General features: G+C 45.4%; 1 protein-coding gene across 5 annotated transcripts in view; it reads left to right on the top strand.

Annotated features, from left to right (window-relative positions):
* The window catches only part of LOC138481145 (zinc finger protein 25-like), a 639,663-nt gene that overhangs the window by 463,261 nt on the left and 161,077 nt on the right, over positions 1 to 15,325 (top strand). The window lies entirely within an intron of this gene.

Here is a 15,325-nt window from a genome sequence, read left to right on the forward strand (position 1 = left end):
AGGCCCTTTCCTGCAAGGCCCCGTACTTGACTTTTCACGCAACGAGGGTAGTGCTCAGGACGCACCCCTCCTTCATGCCCAAGGTACCGTCGGACTTCCATCTCAACGAACCCTTGGTGTTGCCTGTGTTCTTCCCGTCGCCTTCGTCGCCGGCTGAGAGGACTTTGCACTCGCTGGATGTGGCTAGAGCGCTAAAGTTCTACGTGGACCGCACAAAGTGTTTTCGGAAGACGTCACAACTCTTTGTGAACTTTGGACCTGTCAATCAGGGGAAGGCTCTCTCGAAGGCTTCCATTTCCAGATGGCTCTCCGGCTGTATCATGTACTGTCACCGGTTGGCAAACCGACCGCTGCCTGGCCGTCCGAGAGCCCATTCCACCAGAGCGATCGCAGCTACCACGGCGTTCCTATCTGGTGTGCCCCTGCTGGACATATGCAGGGCTGCTACGTGGAGGTCGACGCACACCTTCACGAAATTCTACTGCGTCGACCGGGATTCCAGGGAGGAGTCCAGGGTCGGCCAAGCAGTGCTGCGCAACCTGTTCGCCTGAGGGGAGCCTGGTGAGGAGGTAAGATGCTTAACGTTAAGTTTGATGTGATGCTTAATGTTGAGCCTTTGCCACCTCCCGTGGTTGTGCATGTGTGTACTGCTATGTATTCTTTATTCATGAGCATGTGAATCCATGCCAGACCCCATGCTGGAGAAGGAACAAGTTACTTACCTGTAACTGTTGTTCTCCAGCATGGGTCTGGCATGGATTCACATGCGAACCCTCCCGCCTACCCCTCTGCGGCTCTTCACTTGGTCATACTGCCACTTCACGTGCTTCCAAATCTGAAGATGGCTGCCAGAGGCGGGGTTTAGGTAGAGGGCAGTCATTGGCTGTGGTCAGTATGACGCAGAGATCAGTGATTGGTTATTACTACGAAAGACAGATCAGAAACGAAACTGATACTGGTTTTTTCTTTACCAAGGATTCCCAGCCTGACAACGGGGAATATTCATGAGCATGTGAATCCATGCCAGACCCATGCTGGAGAACAACAGTTACAGGTAAGTAACTTGTTCCTTATGTTATTACACAAAATAGGGACAGGTGCAAAGTCATTGTTTTACAAGAGATTACTTTGAGAATTGTTATTGTTTTCCCTGATCCTCACCGAAGAACACCCTATCCCTCTGTGATGTTCTAACCCTAGATTGCGATGGTGTACTGCCTAGCTAACAGAATAGGGAGAGAGGTAAACTTAACCTAGCACTACAATGAGAGCCATGTTTATACTAAAAAGCAATCTGGGAGCCAGTCCCATGACTGAAGAGGTGGTGGAGCAGTTCACGTGGGAGTATTCGGTAAATGGTATACTGCCATGTCATTTATTAATCCTCTGTGAAGTGTGCTCGACCTTCCTTCCTTTTTTAAAAGAAGAAAAAGAAAAGGAGAAAGTAGCACACTCTCTCATTTAAGAAAGTCCTTTGTATTTAATATGCGGACTGCTTTTTACTTTCACCTGGTATTTTCCGCTTTGTCTATTGTTATATATTAGTGGTAATTTACAATGGGTACAAATAACACTAAAACCAATCTAGTGTCATGTAGACACTGGTCATTCATAGTTGTTGCTCTCAAGCAAAATAGATAGCCATTGAGGAATTAATTGCCTCCCTAGAACAAATTGAACACTACAAATGAAAACAGTTTAAGAAGAAGGTTTAACATCATCGTGGTGGGCGATTTCAATATTAAATTGGAGGTGGTAAATAAAAATGCCTTCACCAAGATTATGATATATTATGAAATGTACCTCTAGCATAGTGTGGAGAATGTGTGCACCATACTAGACAGGCACACAGACTAATACAGAATTTATTAACAATGTTTTGGGACATATAATGGTAGCTTTCCAGGCGATAGTCCAACTAAAGTCACCTTTTTGAAAGTCCAAACATGGATCATTTATTGACTACATTTTAATCACTGCTGATAGTTGGGATATCCGGAATAACTTTGAGGTTATAGTGCGACTGGAGAGTGTCAATGATCCATTACATATACCTATATCATCAACTGATGAGACTAGGGAACACAAACAAACACAAAATAATATTACATTAACATCTAGCAGAAGAAGAGTAAACTGGGCAGATATTGTCCGACGAGAAAATTCCACTGCTATACGACCATCTTGGAAAATGTGTCCGATAATGGAATTCAAACATCACCTATGCAAATTTGGAACAAAATAAGTAAGAACTTGATACCAATTTCTACAAGAAGCTGCAACACGAAAAAAAGAATAACCTTAAACAGCAGGGATGGTGCAACCAAGAAAATTAAATTCTAAAACACAAAGTATTAGAGTTCAATCAGCCCAGAGATGACTAGAAAGATTACGTCAATATCAGAATAATAAGGAAAGACTACAGGAATCTGATAGGTGGAAAAAGAGAGACCATGGACTTAAAAAAATGTGATGAATTAAGCAAAGTAATAACAAAAAAAGGTTCTTGAGCCTTTTTGCAAATTGTATCAAAGGAATAGTTAAAGACAAAGTGCCCCCTGAAATACACTGATAAGAAAGTGGCAATATCACTTTAGACAACCATATGACTATCCTCAAAATGAACTTGATAATCCTAAATTAGATGAAGTTAACCTCATACTGGATGCCTACGAATTAGACATCTCACTAAAAGAGGTGGAAATGGTGATCTCTTCACAGAAGGGGAGCAGAGCTCCTGGTCTAGATTAAATCAATAAGATGATCATTGGACAGCATTAGTGCGCATCCAAACGATCTCTGCCTTAATGCCAGTAGGACAGAGATCCTTCTCATTAGGAGCCCTGCTCCCGCTGTCCCTCTCTCACTCTGGCCGCCCTCCTTGGGCCCTCTTTCTTCAACCTTCCTGTGAGGAAAAAACCCTTGGTGTCATTTTCGAATCCACTCTCTCCTCACATCACGAACCTTGCCAAGAATGCCCTCTACCAGCTGCATCTCCTCAGAGGTATTCTTCCTTTTCTCACTTTCCCCCGGAAGCTCACTGTCTCCAGAGCCCTGGTTCTCTCTAGACTGGACTACTGCAACAGCTTCTTTCTCAATTCGCCTTCCTCTACTCTCCGCCCTACACAACTAATCCAGAACCGGACTGCCAGACTTATCCTTGCCCTCAAGCCCAGGGACGGTATCTCCCCAGCCCTGAAATCTCTCCACTGATTGCAAGGATCAAGTTCAAGACCCTCTGCATCGCCCACAAGACTTTCTGGGGCTGGGGGCCGCACTGCATCCCTCTTTTCCAAAATCCCTTCCTTCTCGAGCCCTCCGCTCAGCTTACTCTCTGAGGGTCAGACACTTCTCCAGGCAGAGAGTGGGGGTAGATCTCTCTGCTCTGCAGGTGCCTCCCTCTGGAATGGCCTCCCTGCCCCTCTCAAACTTGAGTTGGACCATTAGAAGTTCCAGAAGCAGCTCAAGACCTTCTTTTCTCCTCTTCTTTTTCTCTCTCCCTTCCCTGCTGACCTACATGTCTGCTGCACCGACTGGTTGCTGGACTACCCTCAGAATCTCACTGGGTACCAGGCTCCTCCATGATCAGTCTCCCCTGCACTGCCTCCGGGGCTACCGCACACTTAGGGGCTGTAACTGTAACCTCTACAGTCCCCCTGCCTCCTTGCACTTACCCAGAGCCGCACGGCCCTGACGGCACTTACTCAGAGCATGCTGCCCTGATTGCACTTGCCTCTTCCCTCTCCCTGGCACTTTAATGGCCTATTAAGATTGTTTGTCTTGTCCTCCCTCTGTCTTCCCGCCCTTGTCTTGTCGGGCCTAGAAACACTTGTGTACAGGCGCGTTATAAATGAAATCTCATATATCATCATAAATACTGCGACGATCCTTAAGATGCGTCACTTCTCCCCAGAGGGGAGCTCCTTTGCATGAGGTTAGGAAGGTGAGCCTGCTAACCGATAGTCCTCCTGGGGGTGTAAACGTGTGCGGACTGAACGCACGAGAAAGGGAACACCCTCAACCTAATCAGAGCACTGGCTTCCCTCCTCTACAGCTATCCTCTCCCGCTTGACTGGTCTGACTACCTGGCAGTGCCTTTCAACATCCTGTAAAGCCACCCCAGTCGAGCACTCCCAGCAGAAACCCATCAGACAAACATTCAGGTCCTTCAAGAACTTCCCAGTGCCTCCACCTCACATGGAACAAACACCCTCAACCGAACTAAGACTCTCTACTGGAAGCACTCCACACCACCCTCCCCGCCTCCAACAACCGACATGCGCCTCTGAAACAACGTCAACCCGCTACACAACCCTGCCATACCACACTCCATCCAAAAACTCACCAGCATCAACACCTTTATGGACAAAATCGGCAGGATTCGTCAGCTTGAAATCTGCTGCTGCAAAAAGGAAAGGACCAGAAAACGAGCCTTCTCTGCCTATGCCCCAAGACTACGTACACTCGGCCGGGTCTGTATCAGACTCGCCCACATGCTCATACAATTCTAGATCCACATCTTCAAGGAGTCTCTCCTTCTCAACACCTAGGCCATCACGTCTCCCCCGCCACCCTTACTCACTAGATTAAGTCTGCCCACTCTGCCCGCCACACTGTACAGCTGTACCCCCTCCTCTGTGCCCCTCTGTATCCTATTGCTGCTGTATATCTGTTCTGTTACCTCTGAAAAGTGCTCCGTTATGCATTTGTATTGTTGTATACCTCTGTAAAGCATTCTGTTGCTTCTCTAAGTTAGGTCTGCGCTCAATAAATAGCATCATAATAATAATCGGGAGAGACTTCCCTCCTGGGGACAAGGACATGCACTAGGACATGGCTCCTTTATCTCTCAACCCCACAGGGTAACACCCAACCCCTCCTTACGTATGGTAAAGACTCGGACGCTACCGGCAAGCATGAAGAGTGTTCAACCCACTGTTGTCAATCAAATTGACGTTACACTAGGGCAGTCCCAGCGATTTAAGCTAAACAGTAAAGGACGAGGAGAACAACCTCTGGAGAGCAACATCGGAAAGGAGAAGTCAGCCATCTACGAGTCCGCCAAAAAGTCTGAGAGCTGGTAACTGGGTGTTTGAAGGCTGTGTCGAAGCAGCTGTGTGAAGTGACGAAGGAACCGAAGAACGCAAGGAAAGCGCCTCATCAGTTGGCTGGGAGCCGACAACCCTGAAGTTGTGTTGGTGTGACCTGTGGCCAGTGGACCGTGTGGTCTAAGAACTACACTGAGACCATCAACACTAGCCTACCGCAGAGCTGCATAGGCAACTGCATGGGAAGTACAAGGAACTGTGGTGGTTGCGTGACATGTAATGGGTGGACGGGCTGGTCCGAACCTTGCGCCATTGCCACCAGTGCTAATGGACCGTGAAGTCAAGTGGGCCGAAGAAGAGCCGAGGAAGAAAGAGAGAATGTATTGGTGACCCCTGGTGAAGAGTTCCCCGAGAGAAAGTAACGGGAACAGGATGGAAGTTGGAGGAGCGGGGGGGTCGGGAAAACTTGAGAAGGTGAAACAAGAAGACATGGGATACGTAGATCATTTTGTGAGGCAACTCAATGGCCAATTCCATAAGACTGTGGTATTGAAGAGTCAAGAAGGACTCTGGGAGCATCATCCTCGCCCCGGTAGGGGCAGTTTGAAGAACATTGGTAAAACGGTGAAGAATGGAGGAGAGCTCGGGGAGTCAATCACTCTTCTCGGTGGTGGCAAGTTGAAGGGCAGTGCAAACAGTGATAACACAAAGTCTGTGGAAAGAAGTTGAAGTAACTAAAGAAAAGCCTGCTACAGACTGGATGTAAAGAATGAGAAGGGATCCATTATCATAGTCCCGGGATGTTGGTGGAATTGTATAAAAACCCACATTTTGAGAGACTTCTACCCAGCAGAAGGGAGTCATTCTGCTGGGCTGGGATAATAACTCCTCTGTTAGCATAGTAATTTGGGGAAAAGGGATCCGACGAAGTACGGTAAGCAGAAACTAACATTCTTTGGAAGTTGTCTCCGAGAGCAGTGAGACAACAAGCATCCTTTTGAAGTTGTCTCTGAAAGCATTGAAACAACAAGATCCCCTCCCTCTTCAAAGCAGAGAAAGCTACATATGCTGATCGTTTTTTGTGTCAACACCGGATCACCCCAACAGTCTGTTTTTGGCTTTTTTTTCCTGGGGGGGTGGGGGGGTGACGGGTGGAGGGGAGGAGGGATGGGGGGGAGGAGGGGGGGGTGAAACCCTTAACCCCCTGCACAAGGAAATATGAGAGAAGTGACCTTAGTTATGCATTTGCCCTAATCATTATTGTTCTTGTGTCGTATTCCCATTTAACAATTAAGATGTCTGCAGAGGAGTTTGTCAAACTTTTGACCTACTTTATGTTTGCCTGTTGTGGCCGCTGTGCCTGACAGGTCTGACCCTGCCGGGCACAGCGGCCACGGTAGGCAAACACTTCACGGAAGCACCATTAGCAACGGTGCCAGCGCTTCCGTGTCCCCACTCCCATAGAGTCCTATTGGACTCTATGGGAATGGGGACTTACAATTTACCGGCACCTGACTTCCTGGGCTGCCAGCCTCGTGATGAACCGGTGACACCGGGAAGTCGGGCGCCGGTAAATTATTATGAGTCTGGCAGCAATCCACCAGTAGCTCCGGCAGGATTACCGCTGGACTCGTAATGAAGCCCATTGTCTAATTTGTATAGTGGTGTGCTGGATGAAACGAGCAATCTCGCTTCCATACAGGGAATGACATCCAAAAGGTAATCTACACATTTTTGTGAAACCAACTTTCTTTCCCTTTCTGATGACGTATTGCATGGATAATGTCTTCTCGGATTACAGACTTGCATCCTCTCACAAACTGTAGCCAATCGCAACATTTATTGATCAGGGATGTATCTTCCCGGATGACTTCTCTTGGTACTCCGGTCATGAAAATTGAGCACAGTTTTGACCATCTCCAAGTTGGCAGATCAAATCATTCGTGGATGTCCTGAACTTTCTGTCCCTGACCATATAAGAGTCAAACCTTGTTTTTCATTTCCAGCACACGTTTTTACAAGCTGATCTGGCCTATTTAACTTTCCCTTGCACTTGCTCTCATGATATTTTCTCTTTGCTTTTGATGAGCATCTGCTTCCATCTTATGCTCTATTCTCTTATCTTTGTAGTGCCCATTCGAGTAAATACTCCCAGGAGATAAACGCAAAAGATATTCCATCAAAAATTCCAGAGAGTCTTTATTTGCCTTTGGATTGAGAAAGTTTGGTTCAGATGTAGTTGTAACACTATCCACTCTTTATCGGTTACTGTTCTTGATATCTGGAGAAGTAGCAGACACGTGCAGTGATATTAATTCTAATCTTATTTTCATTTCTCAGCGATCCACCCCTACCTGATTTAGCAGTGGTCTTCTAGAATTCATAAAATGTTTTTCAAAAGTTGGTGGTTTCAGAACTTCAACAGATCCTGTTTTTTGTGCTCCTCTATGGGGGTTTCATCCGATTTTGCCTAGTTTCTTTTTTCCATCTTATGGATTTTTTGTACTTCAATTGTCTGGCCGAGCTTCCAAGTGATTGTCTGCGAATGGTGCCGGCGCTGAAAACCTATTTGAAGAGGGGATACTTCAATAATTATGTATCATGAATCTGAATTTGGTGGCGTAAAATCCCCCTTTTCACTTTGCTCTGCCGTATTCAAGTTGCTTGTCATTCCAGCTTCACCAGTCTTGGGCAGAGATGTGGCAGTTTCAAAAATAAATTCTTCACTCTCTTGAGTTGGTCCAGACTCCAATTGATCTTTAATAGGTTCAATTGTGGTCAAAATAGGGCTTTGTGTTCAGTCATCAATCTCATTTGGTGGACATGGACCATTTATTTGGGCTGGCATTACAAAGACTCTGAACCCCAAAGTTGGTTGAGACCTCTTTGTGTCTCCAATAGGTGTAAATCGTTAGCCAAGCCTGGTGTTTGATTTTGTGTTTTCTTTATAATGGCCACTCATTCTTGCTTCAAGGCATTCCCTTTGTTCTCTGTAATTTACTCATGCAGCGTGTTCATTTTTCTGATCTTTGTCTGTCTTTGCATCCTAGGGAAAGCCCATCAGAGAATTGGCCAGATGTTCGACTTTTTATTTTGCCCAGTCATGTTGGGGAGTCTGCCAGAATGTGGGTTTGTTAGCAATTCCAGATATATCCTCTAGTGGCTGCACGAAGGGTCCCTCTTTCTTTCTGTTCGCAGTCTCACAAAGATCATTCTGGGACTTGTGGTTGTCATTAGTAGTCCAATGTTTTGAGTATTTCTTCTTTAAGGTGTCTTTTTTTGTTGTTGTTAATCTCCTTAGCACTAGTCTCTTTGATTTGTACTGAGCTTCTTCGTCCTCTGCCTCAGTATTCTCCTGAGTGGGTGAAATTTTCATTATGGGATATTTATTTCTGTTTAGAACCCCCAAGAGGGTCTCAATTTCTGAGTATTCGCCTTGTGTATTAGTTCAGTTTTTTTTTTTGCTTGAGGCAACGCTTTGGGAGTTGCTTTCCATTTCCCCATTACTCTGTTTTAATCGATTTAGCCAATTTTATTGAATGCAGCTGTGCTTTAAAGGGTTGTGAGAACTTGACACGCCAGGTATTTGGCTTACTCTATTGTTTATTCTTGGAGTTTTGGTGCACACCACCTTGCACTTGTAGAAATTTATCATACTATTGCGCTTTCACCATCGAAAAAAGACTTGAATCATTTCACTTTCATGTCAGAAAAGCTGGGGTTCAAGATGCCACTGTACGATTTAAAGTGCTATTGCGCCATCCTTACCAGTAGACTGCTGGGTGGCGTCCCTTGCCTGCCGCCCTTCCACACCATGAATGGAGACTTTTAGCGCTCCTGCCATCTTAGTGACGGTGTAGGTAGGGTCCTTTCCCCATGGGGATGTCCACTGCTCTTCCTGGCTGCTGGCTGACTGTCCTTGCTTGTCGCACTTATCGCACCTATTTTCCTGATTGTACCCCCGGTGGGCCTGTTTCGTAATTGTTTATCCCCTTTTACTCCCTGCGTTCTAAGCCATATAGCAGCTAGCACTTATCTGTCAGAGTTTGTCTTCTATAGAAGGTGTGAGGAGGGATCAATGTAACCCATTTACCGTTTTGATGTACTTTCTATTTTTGTGTGTGCCTTGCAATAGTACCTATTTGACAGCGTTTTTAACCTTATCCAATACTTAAATTAATAGTAAATATTTGTTATGTCATATTTGATGATGTGTGTGTGTTGGAGGGGGAAAGGAGTCCTAATTCTACCTTAGAACGAGCCCCCATCATCCCAACCTTCAAAGAGTGAAGCATGGGCCCTCAGCCACACTACCAATTAAGAAAGTTGGGACTACCTTAATGGGCATGCTGCTGTTTTACTAAAGGCGAGTCTTCTTACACCCCTCACCAGACAATTGTAGAAACTCCTCCCTAACACTCGTTTCTTGCCATACTGTTGTATCACACACATATTGTTCATCATTCCACTGTCATCAAACCCTTACTCTGTACTTTCCACTTCCTGCTGGTTATTACCTGAATAACCTCTTCTCCAACACTATACAAGGAATATTAATTGGAACAGAAGATGTTCTATGCTAAATGTACAGTAACTCCAAATGAACAGTAGTAACGTCTCCTTTTAGACCAACCAATAAGAAGACCCTTTTTTCGAACATGCCCCGAGCCGTTAATGCCCCTCTTGGTAATCGTGAAAGGCCATGATGCAATGTTGGGGCACTTGCGGAGAGTGAGCCAGACCCCAATTTATTTATTTTATTTATTTATTTTGCATTTGTAAGTCGCTTATACATCAAGTAAATTGTGTTTCAATTGGAAATGAGTCCAATATTTATCTGTTTTGGTGGTCGTCTCAAGAGCTTTTCTGAAAAGGACTCCTATCTACTACTGTAACCCAAGGGAAATAGAGTCTAGGCAGTGTTTCTGGAGCCAGGCTGGTAGGGTTCTGGAGAAACCGACCAAGCATTAACAGAACACTGTTTCACTGGGGATTCCTCCTATGGCATAGTGTGAGAAATAGTTAAACAATTACTTAATAATAACTTCATAGCAGACTTTATATTCTTAGTTATGTTGTGGTTTGAGTGGGCGTGTAATTCCCTCTTGCGCTAAGCGGGATTGCCTGAAATCTTTTAACCACTGAACCGCTTGCCTTTTTCTGTATTGGGATTTGGGACGCTCCCAACTCTCAACACAAGCACAACCTTCACTTTTTAAACAAAAGGACTTAGCCTTGCGCTTTTTAACCAAATCGATCAGCTTCTGCACTGTGCAGTAGCAAACTACTCTAGACTGCATCTAGTATTTTTAAATTCTAAAAAGAATGAGTTACAGAGGCAAAGCTTTTCCACATTCGACCCTCACACTTCAGTTTTGCTTCATGAAATGTCACCCCTTAGCAAACCTTGGTGTCTGCCTTGATGGTGAGAGAATGGCCTCATTGCCATCCTGCTGGTCTGCTCTGTCAGGTGAAATGCTCTTAATCATCGAAGGATACAGCTGTCCTGCCCTGCTAATCGGTTTAATACACAACGCCTTTTTTTGTTTTAGGTCTCTTCACACCATGCTGATGGACCACAGGAGTCTGGACGCTTTTAGAAAATTAGATGCAGTATGTGATTTACTGGAGTGCTTGGTGCTTTTGCTTAATGGGCACCTGCAAGGGATTGTCCCACTTTGGTCTTGACAAACTCTCTGGGTAACATAGGTTGAGCAGAACGGCTTGGACTAGCGAGATCATGGGTTTGGTGGTAGGTACAGTTAACATCAAATAGCAGATATCAATTGAATAGGCACACAGATGTATACAAAGTATACTATTTGCTAAACGGACACATACATTAAAAGGCAACACTACTATAGACTAGGCAAAAGCAATCTGCCTACAAGCATGCATAGTTGGTAACCCATACAAGGGACCGCTCCCCACTTCAGTGCACATACAGTAATGTTCAGCAATGAAAAATGCTAACAGTATTTCAGCTAGAATGGGATGGAAAAGCAATTAATAAAATGGTTAAAACAGTCATAACGATGTACCTAATTATGAGGTAATAACTAAACGCTTTGCAAGTCGTTGCCTACCTAGTTAGAGCTCCTGTTGCACCAGTTCAGCACCTGGTTAGGGGTAAAGGCAGTGACAAGTCCACAAAAGAAAGATTTGTCCAAAGCCCAACAGTGCAACTCAAATTCTTACTCACGGGGTCTCCAAGGTGGAATCCGAGTAGAGAACTCCACCGCCCACAGCCTTGTAAGGGTAGTTTTAGGGGTATGTCTTTACGCTGGTTGAATCGCTATAGAAACAGAGGGTCTTGAAGCGTGATATGCTATCTCAGCCTCTTAAATCCAATTTGAAGAAAACAATCCCAAGGTATGTGTGGGGCGTTGGGGACAAGTACTTGGTTTGTTGCTCTGGTTGTAGGAGGTCCAGGAGTCACAGTTACAGTGGTCACTTTTGATGTCAGTTTTGGGTCGGTCTAGTGACAGTTAATCTCTTGGTGGACAATCTGTTAGTGACCCACCAGCTGGATACATTAAAGGACAGGACCCCGACACTTGGGGTGTAGCGAGTTGATTTACTGACCCCCCTCCCCCCCACGCAGGGGTAGACTGGCTCCCAGGCACAAGTGGAATACCACAGGCTCCAGGCAGGCCCCTCTTCAGATTGAAGAGCAGCAGGAAACCCAATTTAAGTCCTGCAAGCCATGGACCTTCAGAGTGTCGAGCCCCCAAGCAAGATTGTGTCCAAACAGCAGCGGTGTCAACTCAGAGAATAGTCCAGGCGCTGAGGAGTTAAAGTGCAGCATTCGAAGTCCAGGAAGAGTAAGTTGGTTGTGCAGAACATCTGACTGGTTAGGCCCACCAATCTACGGGATGAAGGCACCCAGTGAAGTTATCCACTTGTTGCATGAAGGTTGACAAGAGGTTTTCCAGTGGATGGCTTTGTCAATGCGTGTCTGCAGCTGCAGTCCTCCGACGTTCCTTTATAGTTCCTTCAGCCTTCTGACAGTTTCAGTGGGTGACCCCCAGAATGAAACCAAACTCTCTCCTAGTTTCCCAAATCCAAGTGGGAAGCAACCACCAGCCCTAATGGTAAGGCTCTGCACCATTCCAACAGACAGTTGATGAACATGCACAGCCAGCTGTCCCTCATCTAGACCTCTCCTGGCTAGAATGTAGAGTAACCGGAAAGCCCCCAGACCTAGTTTCAGCTAGACCACATTGCCACAATACTAACCGGGTGTGCATGTCGGACTGGTGAGGCACTGTAAAAGAAAATGAAAATAGGTGCACTGTCATGCCTGTTCTGTGCCCATCAAAAAGTGTAAAAACTGTTAACTAAAAGGAAAAGGGATACAATTCCCCTGAAGCACTTCACTTCAAGTGTTCAGTGCTGCCTTCAAACAAAGGTAGAACACAGTGGGAGATGCTCTGCCTGCACTGGGATCCATGGGGAGTACCCATTGCACTCCAAACATGAGTACATCAAGTAAGGGAGACTAAAAATGCATCTCGCCCTAAAATCAGCCAAGAAGTCCAATACTATAACGTATATGCTAGGAGTCTCCATTGTAGTCAATGGAGGAACAGTTGCAAAAAGAGGACATTTCCTTAACACTTAAAGCCGCCCCCCCCCCCACACACCCGATGGACGGATCGATGGACGGACGGATGGATGGATTTCTTGTTATAGTTGGTTATGCTGCATGGTCAGACCATCAGCATTATGCAGCGACCCAAGCCTGTGCACTATGATAAAGCATAAGCTTTGAAGGCTTGTGGACAACTTGAGCAGTTTTGGATGCTCTCCCTTTATGCTCATTGGTCACTTCAGAGGTTTGTGGTCAGTACTGTGAAGATAGGCCCCAATAAGTATGCTCTGAGCATGCGTAACATCAACACATCGGCATAACACTGCTTCTCAACAGTGACCCACTTCAACTTCCTAGCTGCTGCTGATGAAGCACGCTGAGTTCTTCCTAACTTTCTCATTAATTTGGGCTAGTTCTGCTCCAGTACTGCTTCGTAAGCATCAGTCTGTAACAGCAAAGGTCTCGTGAACAGGGCCCAGAGAACAGGGCCTTGGCACATAGTGTCCTTTAGACCCTAAAATGCCTAATCACACTCCTCAGACCAGGTCACTTGGTTAGGCTTTTTGTGAGTAGGGAAAGCAGTAAGGGGGCTGTGAGGATGCCATAGTCCCCTTAGAAGTTCCTATAATAACCAGTGAGGCATAAGAATAATCACACTAGGGTTTGTGTAGTGGGGGGTCTCCAATTCTTGTACATCTTGTAACTTGTGCGTTGGAGGTTAAATCCTACACTCATGCCCAAGATTGACTACTGAACCCTGACCAATCTGACACTTTGCCTTTATAGTCGCGGTAGCCTTGCAAAGAGCCTGAAACACTCTGTGAAGGTCTGAAAAATGTTTCTCCCAAATGAGGCTGAAGACTGCAATGCCCTATAGATATGCTATGCTGTATTCTTCATGTGCATTCAGAACATGGGTCACCAGCCTCTAGAAAGTGGCAGGTTCATTCTTTAAGCCAAAAGGCATTGCCTGGAACTTCAAAAGTCCTTCTGGGGCGACAATTGCAGATTTCTTCTTTGCAATTCCGTCAGGGATATTTGCCAATGTCCAATGATAAATCATCTGTTCATTAAATTGTGTGCATCTATCTTGGCGACAGCATTCGGAGCTCTGTATTCTACAGAATCACAAGTCCTTTCAGTTTGCTTTTTGTAAAAGTACCATTTGTCCTGCAATGCTCTGGCCCTTCTAGGTGCCATGACCAGTACTTCTTGTAAAACTGTGAGAATGCTGATCTTTCCCATGATTTCCTTACTAAATATCCCCTACTAGCTAATTTCCTAGGGATGTACCACCCTGCTTGCTGCACTAGAGGAGTACTTTCAACACCCTCCTACCAACAAATATTTCTTCTGCCAAGCTTAGGGCAATTGTCAGGCCTAGATATTCCCACCCCTAGACACCATCTGTCCTCATTGGCATCTTCAAGTCTCTCAGCTGGTGCTGTCTTCCACAGGCCCCTCAGATAGAAATGGCTTCTCAATTAGCACTGGTATCTCACAGCTGACTCTAGTCTAGTAGCTTTCCAATCCACACCTTCTGCTTCTGCTTCCCTTTAACCAGACTGAGGAAACGCAGCCTCCTTTATACTGCCTGGCATAGGTATCTGTTTCCTGATTGGCTTGTTAGGTCAGGTGTTCCCCTGCCAGGATTTGACTTGTTGTGAAGCATTGTAGTTTAGACCACAGTGCTTTAAAAAGGCAGGTGACCATTTTGAAACCCTGCCTTGTGCTTTCCAGGATTTGTTTTAGAACCTACTTCCCTCTCTCTCTGACTTGCTGTTTTGTTACTAGGAATAATGGATTGGTGCTGGATAATCTGGATTGCTTGAGTTTCCAATTTGCACTTTTGTCAGGGGATTTTGTTTGTTGTTTCCTAGGCTTTGCAGTTTGGAATAAGTGTTATACGTAAGCTAGGCTGCTGAATACAGAGCAATGTGGTTCCCCACTCTGCTTTCCTACCTGAGTGGGTGTAGGTACCATTGATGTGTGAGGGTAGTGCTGTGGTATGTTTTCCTTCACCTCTGACCCCATGTCCCCGAATACGGGGGTACCTGTCCAATTTGAATAAAGAGTGTGTCTTCGCTTGATAATGCAGTTGTAAGTTCTCCTGCATCCTAACAGGCTCCGTGGGAAGTCCTGTCAGAGTCTCGGGAAGTCTTGCCACATAACCTCCAATATTAGGGAAGATGACTACATTGGATTTGATTTCTCTCAGATATTAAAACTTCCCTCTTTCTCGGATCCCCAGGTACTGCATCTACTGAGGGTAAGCAGTGCTCTGGTCCATGGTCATGGCCCTGTCTCTATCAGAGTGGTTTAATCTATTTGTATAGAAATGCTAGTAATGTGGTGGAGCCCCATAATACTGCCAAATGCAGCTACTTGTGCGATTCCATAAAATGCATCCTTTACATGCACCGTTTACCTTTTTGCATGAAATATCAAATGCCTTATTTTTATAGCTTTACCTTTTGATAACATGTTGAAAGTATTATTGTGCACTGCTTTAAGATTAAGCAATGCCCCTATGCCATGCTTCACCTTTGCGCTTGTCAGCAGTGGCCAGAAATGAAAGGCCCATTGATGGGGAGACCTTAATTCTGCAAGAAATATGGGACATTAGACCACCTAACTTGTATCTAATAAAATATATTGCTAGAAAACCTTTTCCAATACCAAT

The sequence above is a fragment of the Ambystoma mexicanum genome, chromosome 5p (assembly GCF_040938575.1).
Source record: "Ambystoma mexicanum isolate Mex_15411 chromosome 5p, UKY_AmexF1_1, whole genome shotgun sequence".
NCBI classification, from domain to species: Eukaryota; Metazoa; Chordata; class Amphibia; order Caudata; family Ambystomatidae; genus Ambystoma; species Ambystoma mexicanum.